Genomic DNA, 21,415 nt, shown 5'->3' with positions numbered 1-21,415 from the left:
TATTGTAAAATCTTACCATTCATGTATGTAGCTATTCATCATTTGAGTGAGGTTACTTAATCTGTTACTTTGGGTGAACATTAAAGGCTATATATACACACACACACACACACACAAACACACACACTCAATGCTGTGTGCAGGTTACGGTTCATTCTCTATAAATGTGTTGGGGAGAGGTGAAGGGGTCGTTCCATATATGGTTGGAACATAAAAGATTTAGGGGTTGTTGCGCAGCTTAAGCCAATTAAAATGACGGAGGAAGAGTTGGGTCTGTTAATAATGCTGAAGTCTAATGAACATAGACAAGTAAAACATCTCAGTGATGTGTAATATACCAGACAGTTGACAAATTAAAGAAAAAAAAACCAAGATGAAGTGTAGTAATAAGGTGTTGAGCTTCAGTGGTTGTTAAACTGGGTTGAGAACTGGTGACCGTGAAGGCCACAGCATATGATTCACATCATTTTCATCAAACCATTCAGGTCACTAGGGGTGACTGGTGTGCACATTAATGGATCCAAGAGCCATTTAACCATTTATTGTGTTGAGGAAATTCACAATTTAATAGAATATATACCGTCCACGACCTCCTCAGCAGCAAACCGCACAGACACGGTCTGAGAGCAGCTGGTGAACATGGCGGAGCATTTAGCAGCTAAAGAGACAGAGATTTCCCTCAGGAGCTGGTGGAGACCAAACACAGAGCTAAAAGAGTGAGACACTGGACTGAGATAATCGTGAGACATCAGGTGACACAAACACCACTCCAAGTACAACATATAAATGATGTAAATGAAAAGTAATAAATGAAGATAGAAAAAGTTGCCCTCCTGTCTTCTGTTCCCTCCAGTCTTTCCACCAACGGTGTGACACACCTGCGATGTGAGTGTGGTCAGTGTCGATCACTGCCACACTTGCTGCAGATGTATTCCCCTCTGCTGCCCCCGCCCTGCCGCAGCAGCTTTGGGCCGCCATCCTCTTCTTGCAGGCTCTGGTCCTGGGTACACATCGTCCAGGCAGAGGTGAGTGGCGCTGGAGCGAGGGGAGGAACAACAGCACGAGATGAGGGGCCAGGCTGTTCATCGTCTGGAGGAAGAGGAGGAGGAGGAAGACCCCTAGCTGCCAGGGGAGGCTCCTGAACAACTTAGCTTAGGTTTTGAAGCATTGTAAGGACATATACGATTTATTAATCATTCATTTAAACATCATTTAGCATATACTGCTATTACAAAAGGTATGAAAATTGAGCAATATAAATTTACTAGTTCAAGCACAACCAGCAAAGGTGACATTAAACAGCAGATACAGCTAACAACAGTTAGAGTTTGTTTTTAAAAACATCTGCTGCTAAACTAACATACATATGTTGACACCACATTTCTCAGCATAAAACAGGCTGTTAAACCTTATAGTACTTGGTTGTGGTTTAAGTGGTATTTTACAGTTTGTAGAGCTGTGGTCGGTGAAGTGATAAACAGAGTTGTGACTGAGTAGTTCCTCATTACTTCATCACTATATCACAATAAGTTCCTTAACAACAAATCAGAGACAGCAAGTTTCCAAACAAGTATTTTAATTATAATATTCAAGCCACATTATGTATATATATGTATATATATACACACACACACACACACCTCAATAATCACATCCATTTTGTTTCCTGATGCATTAGTGATGATGACTTAAAAAAAATAAATGTAATAAATACAATATCATTTTAACTCATCTTAAACATTTCAACTATGATTTGTGGGGAAATGCAATTACACAAGATACAAACTGCTTGTTTGTTTTTATTTTTACGAATGCAGAACTTGTTTGCAGTATTTTATTGTCTTTGAGGGTAATTTACAACACATTACAACAGAACTGCATTAAACTAGAGTGAAATCCATCAGCATGTTGTGGTTAATTTTACAGTTTTATAACTGTGGTTAGTAAAGTGATACGTCAGAGTTGTTACTGAGTACTTCCTCATTACTTCATCAAGTTTCCAACGAATACTTCAATCATAATATTCCACCCACATACACTTCACTAATGCATCAGAAAACAACCTGGATGTCATTCTTAATATGTGTTAAGAATATTAGTGATGTTGTAGACTTAAAAAAAAATAAATGTAATTAACAAAATATCATTTTAACTCATCTTAAACGTTTTAACTATGATCTGTGTGGAAATGCAATTACACAAAATACAAACTGCTTTTATTTGTTTATTTATTTTTAAAGTGAATATTTACAAAATGCTCCTCCGTCTGACAAAAACCATAACTTCGAAATGAATGTCACTTGTAGAGCAACATATACTGACGTTTGTCACACTGATCCTGAGAGGAAAAGAAAGATGAAGAACGGGCTGCACCTGTCTCTCCTGGTATGTAGGACTAACATTGCAGTTATCGACACACATGACAAATCTATTAGGAGAAATATGCCATTGGCTCAGTCAAGGTAACTTTAGGTGTGACAAACATCAATGTACAGCCAGTACATCGTTTCTCTACAAGCGCCAGGCATTTTTAAATTATGTATTATTTGTGTCAGATGTCAGAGTGTTTTGTAAATATGTAAATACTTCATTTTTTTTCCCAATAAAAAGTTTGTACTTTGTGTAATTGCCTTTCCACACAGATCCATGGTTAAATGTTTAAGATGAGTTCAAATGAATCAGTTTATTAGACTTTTTATTTTAAGTCGTCTTGATCACTAATGCATCAGAAAATAACGTGGATGTGATTATTAATATTATATATATATAAGCTTGAATATTATAATTAAAATACTTGTTCGGAAATCTTTGATTTGTTGTGAAGGAACTCATTGTGACATAATGATGAAGTAATGAGGAAGTACTCAGTAACAACTCTGACGTATCACTTTACTAACCATAGCTATAAAACTGTAAAAACAACCATAATATGCTGATGGGTTTCACTCTAGTTTAATGCAGTTCTGTTGTAATGTGTTGTAAATTACCCTCAAAGACAATAAAATACTGCAAACAAGTTTTGCATTTGTAAAAATAAAAAAACGAGACTTTGTGAATGAAATCAAACAATGACCAGTGGTGAGGAAACACACAGACACTGTGAAAGACAAAGTGCTTTGTTTACAGCTTGGTGCTCAAAGTTCCCACACAGTGTGTGACACTGAAGTTACTAGTAGAAGTTTGACCCTGTTTTACACCTGAATCTAACTGGACAGTGACAGTCTGATCAGAGGGCAGGTGGTTCTGTTGCCTTCATATCCACAGCACATCCTGGAAGGATTAGTTCAGTTTTCTTCAGTTTATATTTACACAGACGTTGACAAACGCACTTCTTTCAGTGTGTTTGTGTTATCTCACCACTAATGTCATTTCTTTTCAATTTTAATCACATTGTCTTTAACAAGTACAACGCTCTTCTACATCTCTTCAAACATACAAACGTGAATTTCTCATGCAGATTTATTTTACATGTTCACAAAGGTTGATATACAAATACATTAATATTTGTGAACATCACTTTACAAGTTCAAAATCCTTTGACTAATGTGTGGGGTGTAGTAAGACTTACTATTTCTTGCTGGTTGTGGTAAAGTGTGCTTCTGGCCTGACGTGGGCTCTGGCATCTCTATGAAAACACAATTTACACTAGATGAAATAAACTTTCCATTGCTGGGAAACAGGACATTTTAAGCTGCTCTTCACCATACAGTATCGAGTATGTTTTTTTTTTTTTACTACTATTCATTTCATTTACCATTACCTAACTCAGTCAGGTGCAAGTGATGCAGGAAGCTCCCATCAGTTTCAGAGGAGGCGGCCTCACACAGCTCCAGCTGCAGGTACAGGAATCATGGAGAGATTGATAAAAGTCACTGTTAACCCACCCACTGTCAAGTTAAACACCGAGCCCGCTAACTGCCGCTGAAGACAGCCGTCCTGTTCTGTGTTTTCTTAGTAAAAGAATTCTAATATTTTCTCCTTTGCCCAGACACATGCAGTGTTGGAGATAGTAGATCGAGACGTGGCAATGTGGGCAAAATGCCACAGATCAAGGAAAAAAAGAGAGCAGCCAAATTACTTCCATGTTGCTTATATGAACAATTAAGTGCCATGTTCAAGTTAATTTAGGCTACTGCGGTTGCAGTTGCCTAAATTGCATCTGACCTATCCTGTTTAAAGCTGTGGGCTACCACAGTGTGGTGGCAGGTGTTCAACTCCATTTGCAAAGCCAATGTTTAGTCAGGGGTATGAACCAAACATATGTATGAGGTCGGGAACATAGGAAATTTGTGGTGCAATTCATTTGAACTTTGACTACTTACAGGCAGCTTCAGACATGCACCCTAATGTTTTAACACAGGAACAGCAGAACAGACTGCAACCGCAGTAAATGAACTTGAACATAGCCACAACACATTGCAACCGCAGTAGCCTTAATTAACTTGACCATAACTTGATCTGTGGCATCTAGCCAGAATTGCCACCCCTCCATCTACTATCCCCAACACTGCATATATCGGGGCAAAGGGGGAAACGTTAGAATTCTGTTACTAAAAAAACATTTTGAAATAGTAAAACTAGCTAAGACCGAGTAAGTAGATTAACTCAACATATCCAGAGATCGCTAAACAGTGAGCTTGTTTACAGTTAGCCCAGGCAGTTAACCAGTTAACGTTAGCCTAGCGTTAGCCTAGCACCAGGGGAATTGCCTTCATAGTCGAATAAGTCGTTTTAGTCTTCAGAAAACTGTGGAGTGACTCGTTGAAAATAATTTTGTTGATCCTTTAGGTGTTTTACCAACGGTCTGCAGGCACTGAAGGTAACCGCGATGTAAACACCCACGGTGTTTGACTACTTCCGTTTTCGTGACGCACAGCGTGAAAGGGCCTAGAGCGTCTACGCGGCGGAAAGATACAAATCACAACTTCCAGCCAGGGCCACAATAAAATCAAAGCGAAACAGAATACAGACAGTGATTACGTATATGATCATTTTGCCAGATAGCCCACCTCTAGGTTCAAACCAAAATTTCTCAGCATGAAACAGGTTATGTTGAACCTTATGTAACCGAGTGTCTTAGCTTTCCACACTTATCTTCAGTTCTGTATTCCAAGTGTGACACCAAAACAGTTTCCAACAACAACAACCAACACTTATAATTACTTACAGTACGGCAGCCCTACGTGTGCAATGCAAAACCAGCACAAATACCAACAATATAGTGTAACAGAACAAAGTCAGTAAATTGACTATTCTCCCACCTTAATGAGGAATTAGCGGATCAGAAATTAAGTACAAACAGGTTTTCAACTGACACGTTACAGTCAGAGCCAACAGAGGCAACAACAACCGACACTTTACAGCAGTCCGAGGGTAATTCCCAGGGGACACACCTCAAAAAGCAGAGTCTATAACACTTATATTATTTGGTTGCGGTTTAAGTGGTAATTACTGGTACCAATGGAAATGAGAGCCATATTTCACCTTATGCCCAATTCTAGCTGACACTGTTTAGTGGCAAATACGACCTCATTAAATTAGTTAATTTAGTAGTAGTATCCAATCTTCACAATCAAATAGGATCTCTGATAAACTAAACTCTAAAGCTTAAACATTTAACCATGCATCTGTGTGGAAAAGGCAATTGCACAAAAAAATTAAAGTATTTGCATGTTTACAAAACGCTCCGATGTCTGGCAAAAGTAATTGTTTAAAAACGACTGGCCCTTATACAGTATATTGTATATTGTATATTATATAATTCTCTGTTCACCCCGATGTAGAAGCTCATGTCGTATTCAGTGTGTACAACACAGTCCAAAAAGAGGCCAGCTGTTTCTTCTAACAGTGCATAAAAACCAGGCTGATCCCAAAACCAATTTCCTGCACTACAGCAGAGTAAATATGCCACTCTACTCTCCAGATCGATAAGTCATATGCTGTTATTCTTCCGTCTGTACACACTGTTATATAAATATATATATATATATATATATATTATATATATATATATATTTTTTTTTTTTTTTTACCGCATATCCAGTCGGTTGGATTGAACATACTGAACCTCTCCTTGCTGGTACTGAAGCTGTGGAAAGCACAATGCTGTAACCACCAGGTGGTGCTGTGGGTTCACTTTTCTGAGCTCTTTTAACTTCCTCCTCCTTCATCTTAACTTGTTTTTTTTTCTAAAGAGCTCCAGGACAGGTTTTTATTTTTTTAAATCAGTGTACTTCCTCATACGCTCGGTCAGTGTTAAGTGTTTTTTGATTGAGTCTTTTGCGTTTCATCAAGTTTATATTGATGATTTTCCAGTTGAGACCCAGAGGGACAAACTCCAGACTCTCAGTGTCTGTGTGATTCATTCAGGAGAAAACTTTAAGACCAACACTTCAGACACGTCGTCAGCTGTTTGATCAATGTTTTGTATATTTTAAGTTATGAAAACACAAATACAAAGAGAACATTTCATTGATGTATTGATTTGCAGCAGCACAAGAAACAGACCACAGAGGGAGGAAGAGGAAACATGAGTTTAAAACGTTACATAGCTTCAAACATTACAATATTATAATGTGAATATACAGCAACAATATACATTTCCATTTCTGTCTGTTCATCAGGCTGCCATCACAGACAGATCCACCGCCCCTGCTCTCACAGCCGGTTCAACCCGCCCGCTGTCACCATGAACGACCCCCAGCAGCACCGTCACCAGCGAGGCGTAGAGGAGGGTGGTGCAGCAGATGTAGAAGGTCCAGCCGAGATGCTGCAGCAGCTCAGGTTCCTGCTGCTCGATGGACACCAGGAAGGCGATCAGAGCGCCGCCACAGAGGGCAACTTTAGAAGAAATCAGGCAGCCAAATATCAGATGTCAATGTCTTTGAATGAAACACAAGGGAGAGATTTCAATACAGTCCCTGCCTGCAAATGAATATCATGTGGTGATTCAAAATTTGAATTCAAATTAGGTTTTAGATACAGTTTTACTTTGAGTTGTAGTTACTGAGTAAAAATGTGCAAAATAACATGAGCACTTTAGGCGTAGTGAATATATGATAATGTAACTTTAAGTAAATTTTTCCGCCAAATAATGTAGTGAAAGACGGATTAAAAAACGTCACTAAAACAAATACACAACACAAAGAGAACAAACCGCTCACATCAGTCACTGACCTACTTAAGATCCACATATTTGTGCTAATCTGCTGTTTGCTGTATGTGCTGGAACAAGTGAAGGACTGTGTTTGGTCTGTGTGGTTCTCGTGCTGTAGTCTGAATAAATGGCAAGAATACGTTCAGTGATCTTTGCCTGTATATGGTTAAAAAATGTACAGCTTCAGTCAGTTGTACCAGAGATGAGGTTGAGGATGAGAGCGGCGATGGCCTTCCTCCCTCTGGTCAGAGCAGGCCTGTCGGTCAGCAGAGCGGTCGCAGACAGAAACATCCAGGACAAACTGTAGTTTCCTGCAGGTAGAAGATTTAAAATGTTGTACTTAGTGACACAGGCGGATTAACCTCCTGGGGCCCCAAGGGCAAGAAAAAAAAAAAGAAAAAATGTGGGGCCCCTCTTGACCCCCACAGTGTGTGTCAGTTTCAATGTTTCCAGTAATCTATAGTTGATTGATCTTCATTTTTTAAGCCAAAATGTTGCTGGTTCCAGCTTCACCTCACACCTCATGTGAATAAATGTGAGCATTTGTCGTTTTCTGTGATGGTAAACTAAACTATTTTGTTTTTTAACTGCTGGTCAGTCAACAAGAGCAAGTTGGATATGTCTGCTATGATGGAATAATACGACTTCCATGGCTGTTGACATTTTTGATCCCGGAGGTCTCATGTCTTCGGTCCCATCTGCCTGATCAGATGTGCATGTTCATTCAGGATTTTGTGGATTCAGTTTGTGGTCGGACACGCTTCGTTATGATCCCTAAATCAGACATAATAACTGTTATGAAATGTCATATATTCCCCTAATATTAGAAGCTGACTCAGCTTTTCAGGCTTGACTCTGCTCAGTCTACGATGTTTGTCGCTTTGAACTGAACGATAGCATGTTAGCATGCATAAGATTAGCGTTTTTAAGCATCTTCTTTATAACATCAACTGTCCTATGATAGCTATTAAACATGCTCATATGTGTTAGCCTGTTAACATCTCTAATATCCGGGTGTTTAGTTTGTTAGTTTGTTAGTTTGTTAGTAGGTTAGCATGTGAGCATCAGCATGTTGGTACTGTGTGCAAATATCATGTTAAATCCGGCCCATACTCAGGCCACATGCTTGTTTTCTTCGGGGCCAGTATCCACCTGGTTTCCACAGCTCGAGTCATTTACATACAGCATGATTGTCAGATGCTGCTTCCACATCTGGACCAAAGCTGTCAGCCAAAGCCAAAGGGATAACAACCACAATCTGCAGAGATGTGGAAGTATATGGGCCAGACTCGGGCTGAGGACCCAGGAATATGTTGGGTCAAATTACTATTTTATTTTTTAATAATATTTACATTCTATATTTGTGCTCTAACTCTTAACACAGCTGTAGCTTGCTTTGTTTTTTGCACTGTTTTGTTCCTGGGTTAGGTTATAAATACATGACAAAATAAATACTCAGTAAAACAAAACTTCCATTAAGTATTTAGTAAATAAATGACAGCATCATGGATGCTTACCCAGCCAGGCTGGAAGCGTGACGCAGCTGGAGAAGCCTTCGTAGGCGCTGCAGAGGGCGAACAGTCCCTCGCTGGCCCCCTCAGTCTGAACCAGCCACTGAGGCGAACAGAGACTCATTGTGTACAGCACAAACTCCACAGATAACAGGGTTGTCAGCACAGACACTGGATTCCTCATATTATACTCCCACACACACAAACACTGCCTCTCTTCAGAGCGTCTAATAGTTCATTAATTCTTCTTCGCAGAGGAAGTTGCAGTCGACTGGAGCTGATGGAGTTTGGTGCTCCAGTAGATTTTGAGTTCGAATGCCTGAATGCCTCTGATTTTGCTGAAAAGGTATCTTCCTCAACATCCACGGGCAGAAAGCCTTCAAGCAAGGCACGTCGTCCTCAGCAAGCTGTTCACAGGCAGGTGTGAGTCTGCAAAGAGAAGCAAGGTGAACAGAAAAAAACCCACCGTGCATTCATCCTTTCCTTGACGACTAACATACACTATGTGACCGGGTCTGATCTATGTGTATATATGTTTCCTCTGACAAACACTGGCTTCTGTTGGGCCACAGTTGATATAGTTTGTTTAATATACTGCGGCAAATACAACCTGTTTGCTTTTATTGTGAAGCTAATCTTGACCAGCAGGTTGCCATGCTGAGTAAGGACCACACTTTTGTTTTGTATGTTGAATGTTTTAGTTAATGTCTTTTTGAATGGGCATACTTTCTTTTTCTATTTTTGCCTTTATTAGATACAGTATCACAGGAAATGAGAGAGATGCAACAAAAGTCCCTGACTGCCCTGGGTCCAAATACTTTTGTCCACATAGGTTAGCTCGTTATTGGCTGCAGCCTGATGTCAACAGTGACTTGATGGTGCCGAACTGATGTTGCTTTAGTGATTTTTTTCTTGTTAGCATATTAGCATGCTACAACCTCTTCCCCCACATACTCTGTCATCAGCTGACCAGTAACTGCTAATATATGTCCCTGTATGTGAGTCCCATGAGTTGGGGTGAAGTGGGGGTGTGGTGTGGTTAGGACTGTCCTGTGTGCCAAAACAAACTCGCCTGTCACCAGGAGGCAACAGCCAGTCATCGGAAATGTGCAGTTCGACTGACGAGAGCAAAAAGTCAGTCGAGCCTGCGGCTTCGCATCTCTCTGGGAGTCTCTGCCGAGTATTTCCTCTCTGTTGGGTGGAACTTTATCATCCTGCTCTGGGTGGAAATTCATGTGGACCTGCGCCCATAATTCACATTGTGGGAAATGTAATGCAAATGTTCATGAACCCACATCTTCCTGTTCTGTCACAGCGTGGAGGAAAAGGAGTGAAATACGGGTTGAGGTTGTTTACATTGCTGGTGTACTGTAAATTATCTTAAACTGATGATGTGGTTGAAGCAAATTTACAAAGTTTATGTCTGATAAAAAGAGAATTCAAGGGAATTATAGGATTAAAAGTTTATAGACAGGATAACAGCCCCATGTAATGCTGATAACCAATGATAGACATCTTGCAGCTCTTATCTTCTTCCTTCTGGCAAAGAAAATAAATAAAAAATATATATATACAGTATATATAAAATAGGCCTGAAGCAATGATGTTCATATGGCACTCCAATAATTTTGCTAGATGAGAAATCAAGTGTGAGGCTATTTGTACAGATAGACGCAACAACAGTGGAACCAAAGAATACAAAGTTCTGGCCTGTAAGTGGCGCCATAATTAAAAAACATCTAAATCAAAGAACAAAAACACCATCGAAACAACAACATGAAAAGTAAAAATAAACTAGAAAAGTGTGTGACCGCTTAACAAGAGTAGGATGAAGGACGGGAAACAAATCGTACATAGCACCTTTCATTCTCTCATTCACCACATTTGCACAACTTAGGTGGTCGGGTGAACATGCAAAAATTTTAAATTTTTAAATAGGCAATATTATAATATAATATCATATAATATAATAATAAATGCTCATAAATGCAACACAAGGAAATGAAGTTGAGTGATTTTGTCTCTATTTTCCCTATAATTCATCATACATATGAATCGCACAAAAATTTACTGATGCTTTGTAAGACTTTTCTGAGTTATGTGGTTTGTGGTTTTTACTGTTCACGATCAGTATGATGGAGCTGTGAAATGATGAATACATTTTTCACAAATACCTTGAGCTGTTGACACTAAACTCCACATACTGTTACAAGTGAAAGTTGTCTCAACATTTCAGCTGCAATAAAACTAACAAACAAGTGACTGGGGGAGATGTCGATCACACAACAGGCTCACACATGTTCAGATGAGACAAATCAGGCAGAAAAAGCACAAACACACATGTAATGCTTGCGGAGAGATTTGAGGACGCTGCTATTTTTTGCTTCAACCCTGCAATAACGTGGCGTGGACAGTGTTGAGACATGTCCAAGAACAACCAACAACACAAAGCCATGTGGTATTTGTTGTTGCCCCGTGCAGCCGGCTTGTTTTGACGTGTGTGTGTGAAGACGATTCCAGTTTTGATTTGCATTCCAAAACCGAAAGAGTGCCCGTTGTGGATAAGACGGGTCAGAAAAAGAGGACGAGAAACACAGATCAGATCGGAATGTGATACTGGTTATCGAGAACTCCTGCCGTCAACATGATCTTGTCTTTATTCGTCACCTTGCAGATGGTTCGTGTAACGTACAGACAGATGTAAACACACGGCAGGAAGGAGACAGGTCAAGCCTGAAGAAGAGGGAAAAACAGATAAAAGCAGACGAAAACAGACCCTCAGAATCGCAAGCGCACGAACATTAACACGTATACATGTACTGTATGTGCTTTTATCTGATGGGAGACTGGGTGCTGTGGTGGCAGCAGCCAGGATGACATTGTAACAAGCCTGTAACAGCCAGAGATACCCACAGAGAAAGATTAATTACACTAATAAGTCCTAAGTAGAGCTGATAATGTCAGGTTTGGCCCTGGGCTGGTGTTGCACAGTCATGATTGATGAATTCTACATCAGCAGCTCTGAACCTGCTAAATGGTGTAAATGTGATTCCCTTTTCTCGGGAGTTAAAGTTCATTTCTGCTCTCTGAACACTGGACTCAAATATTGTGACATTTAGGAGTCTGTTGGCATTTGGCAGCAGTCCTCAAGCTGGCGGGAGTTTCCCATCATGCCTCTGTGCTTCTGCTGAAACAGATTAAAAGCTCAGATAGCTATTCAGAGTTTTTTCTTTTTGCTGAGCACGCAGAAAGCATGTGTGAACCTGCGAGGAGAACAAGTGAGAGCAGGAGTTTTCATGTCAGCTGAGGTTGGGAGTGATTACTGCGAGTAATTAAAAAAGTACAAAGAAGACAAAACATATTCTCCAAGTCTTATAATGACCTGCATGATGAGACCCGATCTGAGGCCTTCATATTTCAGCGAGGCCATCTGAAACAAGATGATATCTGAGGCAATTTCCAAAGTCAGAGTGAGATGATGGCACACACTGTAAAAAAGAGAAATCCTAATTTTAAAGTAATATTCTGTTTTTTAAAATTGTGAACAAAATTCTGTAAAATGACAGAAATTATCTGTGAATTAAAAGCCAAACTTTTTATTTTAAGCATTATGCCAATAATAATGAATTACATTTATTTCCCATTTTTGTAAAGACAAATTACTGTATTATTTATACAGTATTTTTTCAGCTTTTTTGAATTACACACAAATCTATGTAAAATGACAGTAATTACCTGTAATTAAAAATGTAGCTTGTTATTATAAAGGTTAATGTGCATAGTAACAATTAAAAGATGTACGTAAAAAAAAGCAGAAAAAAATATTGATATATGATGATTTTATAGCATTTTCTTTGTGTGTCCTTTTTTGGACACGAGGAACCCCAGAGGGTACAAAATGTGTTACCAGTGTATAATAAACCTGTAACAGTAACTGACATTAGATTTTAAAAATATGTTTGTTACTGGAGCAAATAAATATGAACAGTCTCACACATTAGGACTCATGATGAATAATTATACTTGTTACTAAAAATTCGGTTGATTCAACTACTTCTTTTTTATTAAGCAAACTTACATATGACAGTGAAATTCAGCTTTAACTTCATCTACAACTATTTTTCGATTTTAAAGTTACAGTTGATTGTAAATTGTACACTACAGTATTTAATGAATCCATTTATTATTCTTTTATACATGTGTCCAGTGTTGTAAATTGTTTAAATTAATGTAGTTTATAATGCTGTTATTTATGAAGCACTTGCTTTAACTTTGTTGATGGTTTTAATAAAACACGTTAGCTTAAATCAACAACATAAATACTAGAAATATTTAAATGTTGTCCGACAACACTGACAATGAAGGATCAAAAAACATGCAGATGTTAAATATGGTGGTAAATACTTTCACCTGTGGAGGTGGTGACAGTGCTAGAGTTGATCCATCACTTAATCAGTTTAATATTTATAAATTCTGTTCTTAAAAGTGTTGCTACCATCACCTGTCAACAACAGCAGAAATTAAGTTGCAAGTAAGAAACTTAACCTGTGAATACTGAAGACAGAGAATAATAAACAAACTCATCAACAGTTAGTCTGCTATTTCATCAGAGGAAGCTGAACTGGAAGTGGTTTTCTAGCATCATCATCATCATCATCATCATCATCATCATCATCACAGCACATTTGAGAACTAAGGATGTCCATGCAGTCTCCCTTCTCCACAGACAGATGAATGGAAACAAATGGGCTGCTCTGTACATGAGGTCCTCCTTCTGTTGGCACAGATCACTCAGTTTTCACAGTGTGGAAACCTTTCAAATGAAAATAAAAGACAAACACTTGAGTTAAGATGCGGTGGATCACAGTTAATCACAAATATCTATCAGCTGTCAGGATAGGTGCATGAATGTCTGCTTCAGTTGAGGACTGGTTTGAGTATTAAATGAACAATCTTCTATATGACAAATATTTGTCTACACATTTTGTATACGTCACGTTATCTTAACTTGAACTATCACGTCATCTTGATGGACAATGTATTAACTAACATTAACGCTGCGCTAACACAGATCACTTAAACTGGGTCACATGTGGGGAAACACAAACCAAACGTCTTTAAATAAACGTCGATTAAATTTACCTTTTTATTGGGCTTTGACTGAACACCTCCATGGACTAACCCGGGTTGACACAGGTTATCAGCCCAGTGGGGCCAGGTACCGTTAGCATAGCAATCGCTAAGTTATCAGCTAACGCTAGCACTAGCTGGCTAGCCTGGTTAGCAAGGTGCATATTCACCTGAACTGTGACATTAACAGGGACGCTAATTTTGGCTAGCAAAAATAGGCTTAAAACAAAATGTACTTACCGGGAAAAAATGAACCGCCGACTCCTCTGAGTGTCTTTTATAACAACTGAACGCCAAACAAGACATTTTCAGGCAAACAACATGTTGTAGCTAACTTTGATGAACTGAAAACACAATTTCAAGTCAAATGTCCGACACATTGCTCTGACCTCATATCTGGATTAACACGCAGGTCCCCCTGTGTGTTAATCACGCGGTAGCCACACATTATAACCACTCTGCTTCAGCGTCTGAAGAACAAAGAAAACAACAACAACATTAACTGTGTTCAGATGAAGCAGCAATAAACTACCGGTAACAGAAACTCCAGAGACGGGCGAGGGCGCACTACAGTGACGTCAGCACGTAAACGGTCACTCACTGCTGTTAATGAAAGGTGATGTACTCTGAGTAAACTTCTTACTGCGCTACATTTTTAAAAGGGGAAGAGGAGGGGTAAAACATCTTATATGTGGATGATAATAATAATATATGATAAAAGTATTAAACAACATCTTTTGGCTGCCAGGGAGCCAGTATCAGTTCCCAGGTGAAAGCAGCACCAAGAGCAAACAATTCATTCCAGTCAGGCTCTTTGTAGCCTGTGCACACAGCTGATAATTATTAATGTACACTCAGTTGACAATTTATTAGGAACATCTAGCTAAAACTGATATAGTCTAATACAACAGCCCTGTAATAAATCGTCCTTCATGAAGATTATACTGTTATAATCTCTGTATACAGAGGTGTTTCTGTTATTTAGTCTATCTTTGTTGATATAAATGGGTTGGACAAAATAATAGAAACTTGAAAGGGCAAGTGTCTTTATGTAGCAGTAGTTTTGAGTTGGCATCGGCTCAGAATATTTATGTCTCTTTGATTACTAATAATCGAATCAGCCCTGAAAAATCTGTTGATCCCTATTGCTGTTAGTCAATTTAGGCTAATTCTGTCCTTGAGTAATAAATGTATTATTCAGTTAATACCAAGCAATACACCATGAATGAATGAATCCAAGTTTATGTTAAGTTCTATGTGCTTCTATACAGTACATAATATATACAGTTCATCATATTGTTTGCCTTTTTTTTACCCTAATAAGCAACATACTGCTCTGATCATAGGTGCTATCTTCATCTCTAATGTGGTGTTCCTCAATTAGTTATGAAATAAGAATAATAAAGTAATTTGATAAACATGACCTACTCTGTCTCTTTCCAGTCTGATGAGATCAAAAACTGCCGGGCGAGATGCTGTGATGCATTGTGGGGTATTTAGTATCAACAACCTCAGGCCTTCCTTCAGCCTTGCAGGTAGCACTCTTCCAAACACACATATTTAACCTGATATAAAGAGATTGATTTACTCACTGGTGTTAAATATCTTTGGTTTGATCTGAAGTTAATGTGAACATTGATGTGTGTAGGGTAGATGGCCGTCACTGTACTAGAACCCTCCCCAAGAAGTATGGTGTGCAGTTACTGATCTCAACAGCATGGAAGTTATTAGTAGGCAACAACACGGCCTCTCCTCTGCCTCCATCCTCAGACCAACCTGGAATATCAGAGCTGTCCGTTCATTTTTTATCACTCAAAAAAATGTTGTTTCTGATATTTAATGAGCTTTAGGTTACAACCTAATTACTGAAAATATACAGAACTTTGAACAAAATTGAACTGGGGACAAAACCTTGGTGACTTTATAAAAATATTAGAAATACCATATTCGCTTGATATAAGTCAGGGTCTCTTAAATTTCAAACTTGAATGTCTCAGTTTTTCCTCATTGTACTGTACATTAATCCAACATTAACTTATTGAAGATCTAATCATTACTGTAAGAGCATTAAGGCTTCATTTAGTTCAGTCATTGTACCCTTTTAGTCATTCAGTGCACATTTCCCTTCATGTAATCTTAATATAACCTGTCCAGAGGCATTTTAAGGTCAGAAAATAAAGGATTTGTATCCTTGTATATTGTGCTTCTCCTCTTCAGCTGCTCTAAAAGCACCTTCTGTCTGGCAGGAAGTGAATTTGTTCTCAGTGTAATGAGACGGAGCAGAAATAAAGATCTGCCCTCCGTCCATCCACACTTCAGCATAAAAAGCAAAGTTTTGTGTTTTATGAGCTGAAAGCACTTTAACTTTTTACTGCACCGCCTCGAGTCCAGGCTTCTGATGTGTCCAGACACAGAGAGAGAGAGAGTGTGTGTGTAGGCTACCGCTATGAGAGCCAGATACAGTGTGTGTGTGTGTGTGTGTGTGTGTGTGTGTGTGTGTGTGTGTCTGATGTCAGCACACTGTGTCCAAGCTTTGGTTTACACGTCACCAGACTGTCTGCAGCTGCTAACGTCTGCTGCTGCGACTCATCCTCTGTTTCCAGAAAATAAATGTGTCTGACAGAATCTTCTATATTTACTTTACTCAAACTTTATGATGTTTGCTCTGAGTGGAATAGTCACCTAAGAATCCATGTTTTTTTATGGCTGCACCATTTCTATCAAACAGAAATATTAAACACCTTTGGTACCTCCTTTAAGGCTCCACTTTCCGACACTTTATAAGCTGAAATGAAAGACTTTATTAATGTTTCCTAATACTGAGTATAATAATCAGTTATAAGACATAAATCAGAACGACATTGCCCCAGCATGACACTTTACTTTGTCTCTTATTTAGGGAGACATCTCTGATCCGGTGGCCTGTTTAACTGTTATCTTCTGAAAAAGAGCTGCAGGACACCTGCACCAAACCTCATAAACTATTAACATTTACAATGTATTTGCAACTTGACAAATACGTATCCTCATCATGTGATAGAAGATAGTAAATCATGAAGAAGAAATTGTAATGTTCCCATCAGACTCCAGACACTTACAGTCATAAGATACAGACTAAAACCGTTTCTTAAAAGCTGCTGTCTGCTCATTTTTAATCGTTTCTACCTTTGAGATGATTTTCAAATATGGACGACCATCAGTCCATTTACTCTCTAGTAAACATGTGTGCACTCATCTGACCAAACCGCATGCAGCAAAAACATGTTTTGTCATCACCTGCTCAGGTTTTGTCTGACCACAGATTTTGTGTATCCTCTCATTTCCTCCTCAGGTAATTCATGTTCCCTCCCACTGTGGCTGATTTCGGACGCTTCCTGTGGGCGATGGCGTGTCCTTTTTACAAATCCCTACAAACTGGACCGTGATCCCGGTGGCCAGGCAGTGAGCTCATCTGCTGTCCTCTGTGTCGGTGTAATTACAGCCTATAACCCTCCATCAGGGTTTCGTCTCTGTGTGGCGCCTCATTCCGACTGTTTTCAGGAACGACTAAATCACAGACTTCCCTCAAACACACAAACAGCTCGCTCTGTCACATTTAAGGCGTTCAGCTGTTCAGACTAAAGAGTAGAGCACTTATATTAAATACATACATTCACTTAAATCTGAATACAACTCATATTTTTCCTTTGAAAACTGTGCAGAAGTCTTTTTTAACATTGTAAGAGATTAACTAGTTGTGGCGTTAGTTCAGCTCCCCCATGTTGGTAACATGACCCTTCACATTTAAAACAACGTGCAGCAGTTAACTTCTGCAAAGGGGAATCATGCAGACAATAATAACTTTTATTTGGATCTTATGAAGTTTGTCTTTATTTAGTTTCATTCTTGAGAGCGCTATGAAGTCTTTTTGTGTTTAATTGCTTTACTCTCTGGTCGACCAATAAGCAGCCAACGTGTCATTTACACCTTGAAGTATGTTCATAAGAGCAAAAAAAAAGAAAGAAAATCCCCTAAAAAGACCCATAATTTATGCCTGGTGAATGTTTGTACCTTCGCGTTCTGCTGTTGTGTGTCAAGCAGCAGCAGGAGGAGGAGGAGGAGGAGGAGGAAGAGGAGGAGGAGGAGGAGGAGGAGGAGGAGGTGGTGGCCGAGTCTGAGTGAAGGCAAAACATCTATCAAAGTGAAAAGACTCCCTGTCCCTCAGCGTACAGTAGTAATCATTTTAAGAGCTGGTGTGACTTTATAGAGGAAATAGTGGTTAAAAAAGTAGCTTTGATGTTTGTTATTGGGTTTGAATATTCTGCTGCCTTCATCCTTCATCTCCCTCCTCCTTGCCTCTCTCTCTCTCTCTCTCTCTCTCATTTAGACCGAAGCCTGAAGTTTACTGGACTTTTTATATACAGGTGAGCCTGGGAGGTGAACAGGAACAAAAAACAAAGGAGAAAAAAACTTCTAGGCATTAATTTAAGTCAAAAGTGAAGATATAAAAACATAAATTGTCCATTTTTAAATGATATGAATATCTGGCCTGTTTGTGAGATTTACTCATGTCAGTTTTATGAATTTCACCTGAATGACATAAAAAGCTAATTTAACACGTAGTCGGTCATTACATATGAAACTGGATCACATACAGTCGACTGAATAAGGGTCACGTGATGTGTATTTGACAATCAGACATCATTTTGCCAGATTGTTTGTTTTTGTTTGCAATACTTTTTGACTTTGTGTTGAGGATCTGGACCCAAAAGCACCAGCATGTGGTCATTTATGAAGCAGTTTATGTTTTGGCTCATAACTTTGAGGTGTGCAGGCTGATTTTCTTCCTGGATTCCTTTGATAAAGAGAAACTTTCTTTTAACCTGTCCTCTCACAAATTCCATACAAATCTTCACAAGTCAAATTAAAATCCCCCTTACGTCTTTTTGATTGTAATGTGTGTCTTTATGGCCGTTTTGTGTCTAAGATTCAATTTCCAAACTTGGCACACTAGTGTTGGCATTATTGTCCATAATAATTTTGTTTCTTTTATTTTCTATTTTCCAATAACTGGTTACCAGATTCTCATCAGATTCACATCAAGTTCAACTGAACCTTAAGAAACGCCATCTCCAGCCAGATGAAACACTTAATGTACCCAGGTGAAATGACTCTCCTGCTGCTTCAGCCTTCGTTACCTTCTGTCTGGCCCACAGATGAAGTACCTCCCACCCCTGGTAACCAATGAGAGACTTTTCTCTACCTGTTATGTAACTTTTTTCAAATCTTTATTCTTGTTTGACTCTGAAGAAGATACAGTACACGTCAAAACATTGTCATCGTTAGCACTTAATCATTAAACTGCCGAAGTTCTGAAGTGGCCCATCGAACTAACTGAATGTCTTAAGGATGTCACACATGAAACTTAATTACATAAAACATATAATATAAAAAATATGATAAAATCCACTTTATAGACTCACATAAACAACCCATAAAATACATTGTACAGTATTTGACAGCTGGAGAACAGTTCACTGCTGCAGCCAATCATAGTTTTCTAAGTGGCTCTAGATCTAGATGAAAAAAATCAGCCATGGAAAAATTTCAGCCTGGAAACTGCGCTTTCTAGTTTTGCCCATTTGAGGCCAAATACTTTCTAATTTTTGTTCTCTACAGGATCATTTTTCCTTTTTCTTTCTTCTCTTGTTTTGAGTGTATTACGTGGCGCTGAGATGTGTGTGTGAGTTTCACAGTGTGGTATAGTGTTGCTATAAACCTGAACTGTCTGTAAGCGTGTGGTGTCATCACACTGATCGTCATATTTCGACGTGGCTCAACCTGCAGAAGAATAATTCAGCAGCAAATGAAAAAAAAAAAAGTATAATTGCAGCTCTTCACTTCATCACCTCTGTAAAAGATGTAAACTCAAATACAGAGCCACAACTGCCACGTTTACAGAGAGAGAGAGAGAGAGGGAGAGAGAGGGTGGGTGGGTGGGTGAGCGAGAGAGAGGAGGGGAGAGGGGTGAGGAAGAAAAAAAAGGGTGTGAGAAGGAAGGGGAGAAATAAAAGGAGGAGAGAGGGAGAGAATAAATGATGTAGGAGGAGGAAAGAGAGAGAGTCTCACGGTTTAATGACCTCACCTCCTCCCTCCTCTCCTGCTCGCCATCCTCGGCTGGACTGTGGCTTCCAGGCAGAATGGAAAACGCCACGTTGCATAGCAGCTCCCCCCCCCCCCTTCCCTCTCTCCCTCCATCCCTTTTTCTCAACCAGCTGTTCTTCACATCAGCTCTGCACTGTGGGAACAGACAGGAGCAATCTACCACACCCACCCCTCAAAAGAAAAAAAAAAACAAAACAAAAAGACCAAACCCAGAGTGAGGAGCGTGAGGAATGGATTTGGAGCTCTGTTGCTTCTGCCTGTCAGCAGACGGCAGGTGTGTTGAGAGGTGGATCGTGAATCTGGGCTGTGATGAAGTAAATGTTTTCCCCAGACGACTGAATGTTTTCACTGAATTAAAGTCTCACAGGAAAATCAGGAGCCTCAGAGCTGCAACATGTGGATGTGAAATGACATGAAAATGCAAGACTTTATTCAACATCCCCAGGGAAAATACACTCACAGAGGAACACCACACTAACACTGGGAGGAACTACCAAGTGTTAGTCTGGTGTTCCTAATAAAATGGCTTCTTTGCTCTCAAACAGCCTCAGTTCTTCACGAATTGGATTTGACAAGATGTTGGAAACGTTCCTTTGAGATTCTGCTCTATGTTGACATGACTGCATCCCATTCATGCTGCCACTCTCCTGTTCTACTACATCCTAAAGGTACTCGATTGAGGTCTGGAGACTGGAGAGGCCGTGTTCATGAAACCAGTTGGAGATGACTTTTTGCTTTGTGACATGGAGCATTACCCTGCTGGAAGGAGTCACTAGACGTGGTTGGTGTTAAAGGCCCAAAATGTTGCAGCTAAACATTTCCAACATCATCACACCACCACCAGAAACCTGGATTGTTGACACGAGGCAGGTTGAGTCTATGGATTCTGAATCCAGATTCTGCTGTTGTAGTCCATCCACCTCAAAGTCGGACATGTTCTTTCTGAGGTGCAGACAGAGCTCTGCAGAACTGCTGCTGCTCACTGGATGTTTTTTGTTTTGGGCTCCTTTATCTGGAGACTGTCCTGTGAGAAAATCCCAGAAGATCAGCTGTTTCAGAAAAACTGCTGCTAAGACATCTGGTCATAACGATTTTACCCTTGTTGAAATCACTCAGGTCTTTTGCACCCAAATCCAACACACTTAGTATGAAGACCAATATTTACCGTCTAATATCTTTATCTGTGAGTGATCATAATGTTTTGGATCATAAAACTGTAAACAATAGTAAAGAGCAGGGGCGTGCGTCAGTATTTGCACAGTTAAAGTTAAAAATAGACATCAATTAGCACAATACCGAAGTGGAAGTGATATCTCTCCTTACATCTGATCTCAGATCAGCTTCTGTCCCATAAAGGATCTATAAATTACTGGCCTCTTGTGGTGGCAGCAGGGTTTTGTCTCTAACTACCAGCTATCGTTTCTGACATTTCGGTGGGCGTGGCCGTGGCCGTGTCCCATTGACAAAGGTGTCG

The sequence above is a fragment of the Seriola aureovittata genome, chromosome 8 (assembly GCF_021018895.1).
Source record: "Seriola aureovittata isolate HTS-2021-v1 ecotype China chromosome 8, ASM2101889v1, whole genome shotgun sequence".
Classification (NCBI taxonomy): domain Eukaryota; kingdom Metazoa; phylum Chordata; class Actinopteri; order Carangiformes; family Carangidae; genus Seriola; species Seriola aureovittata.
This window is presented reverse-complemented; position numbering follows the sequence as displayed.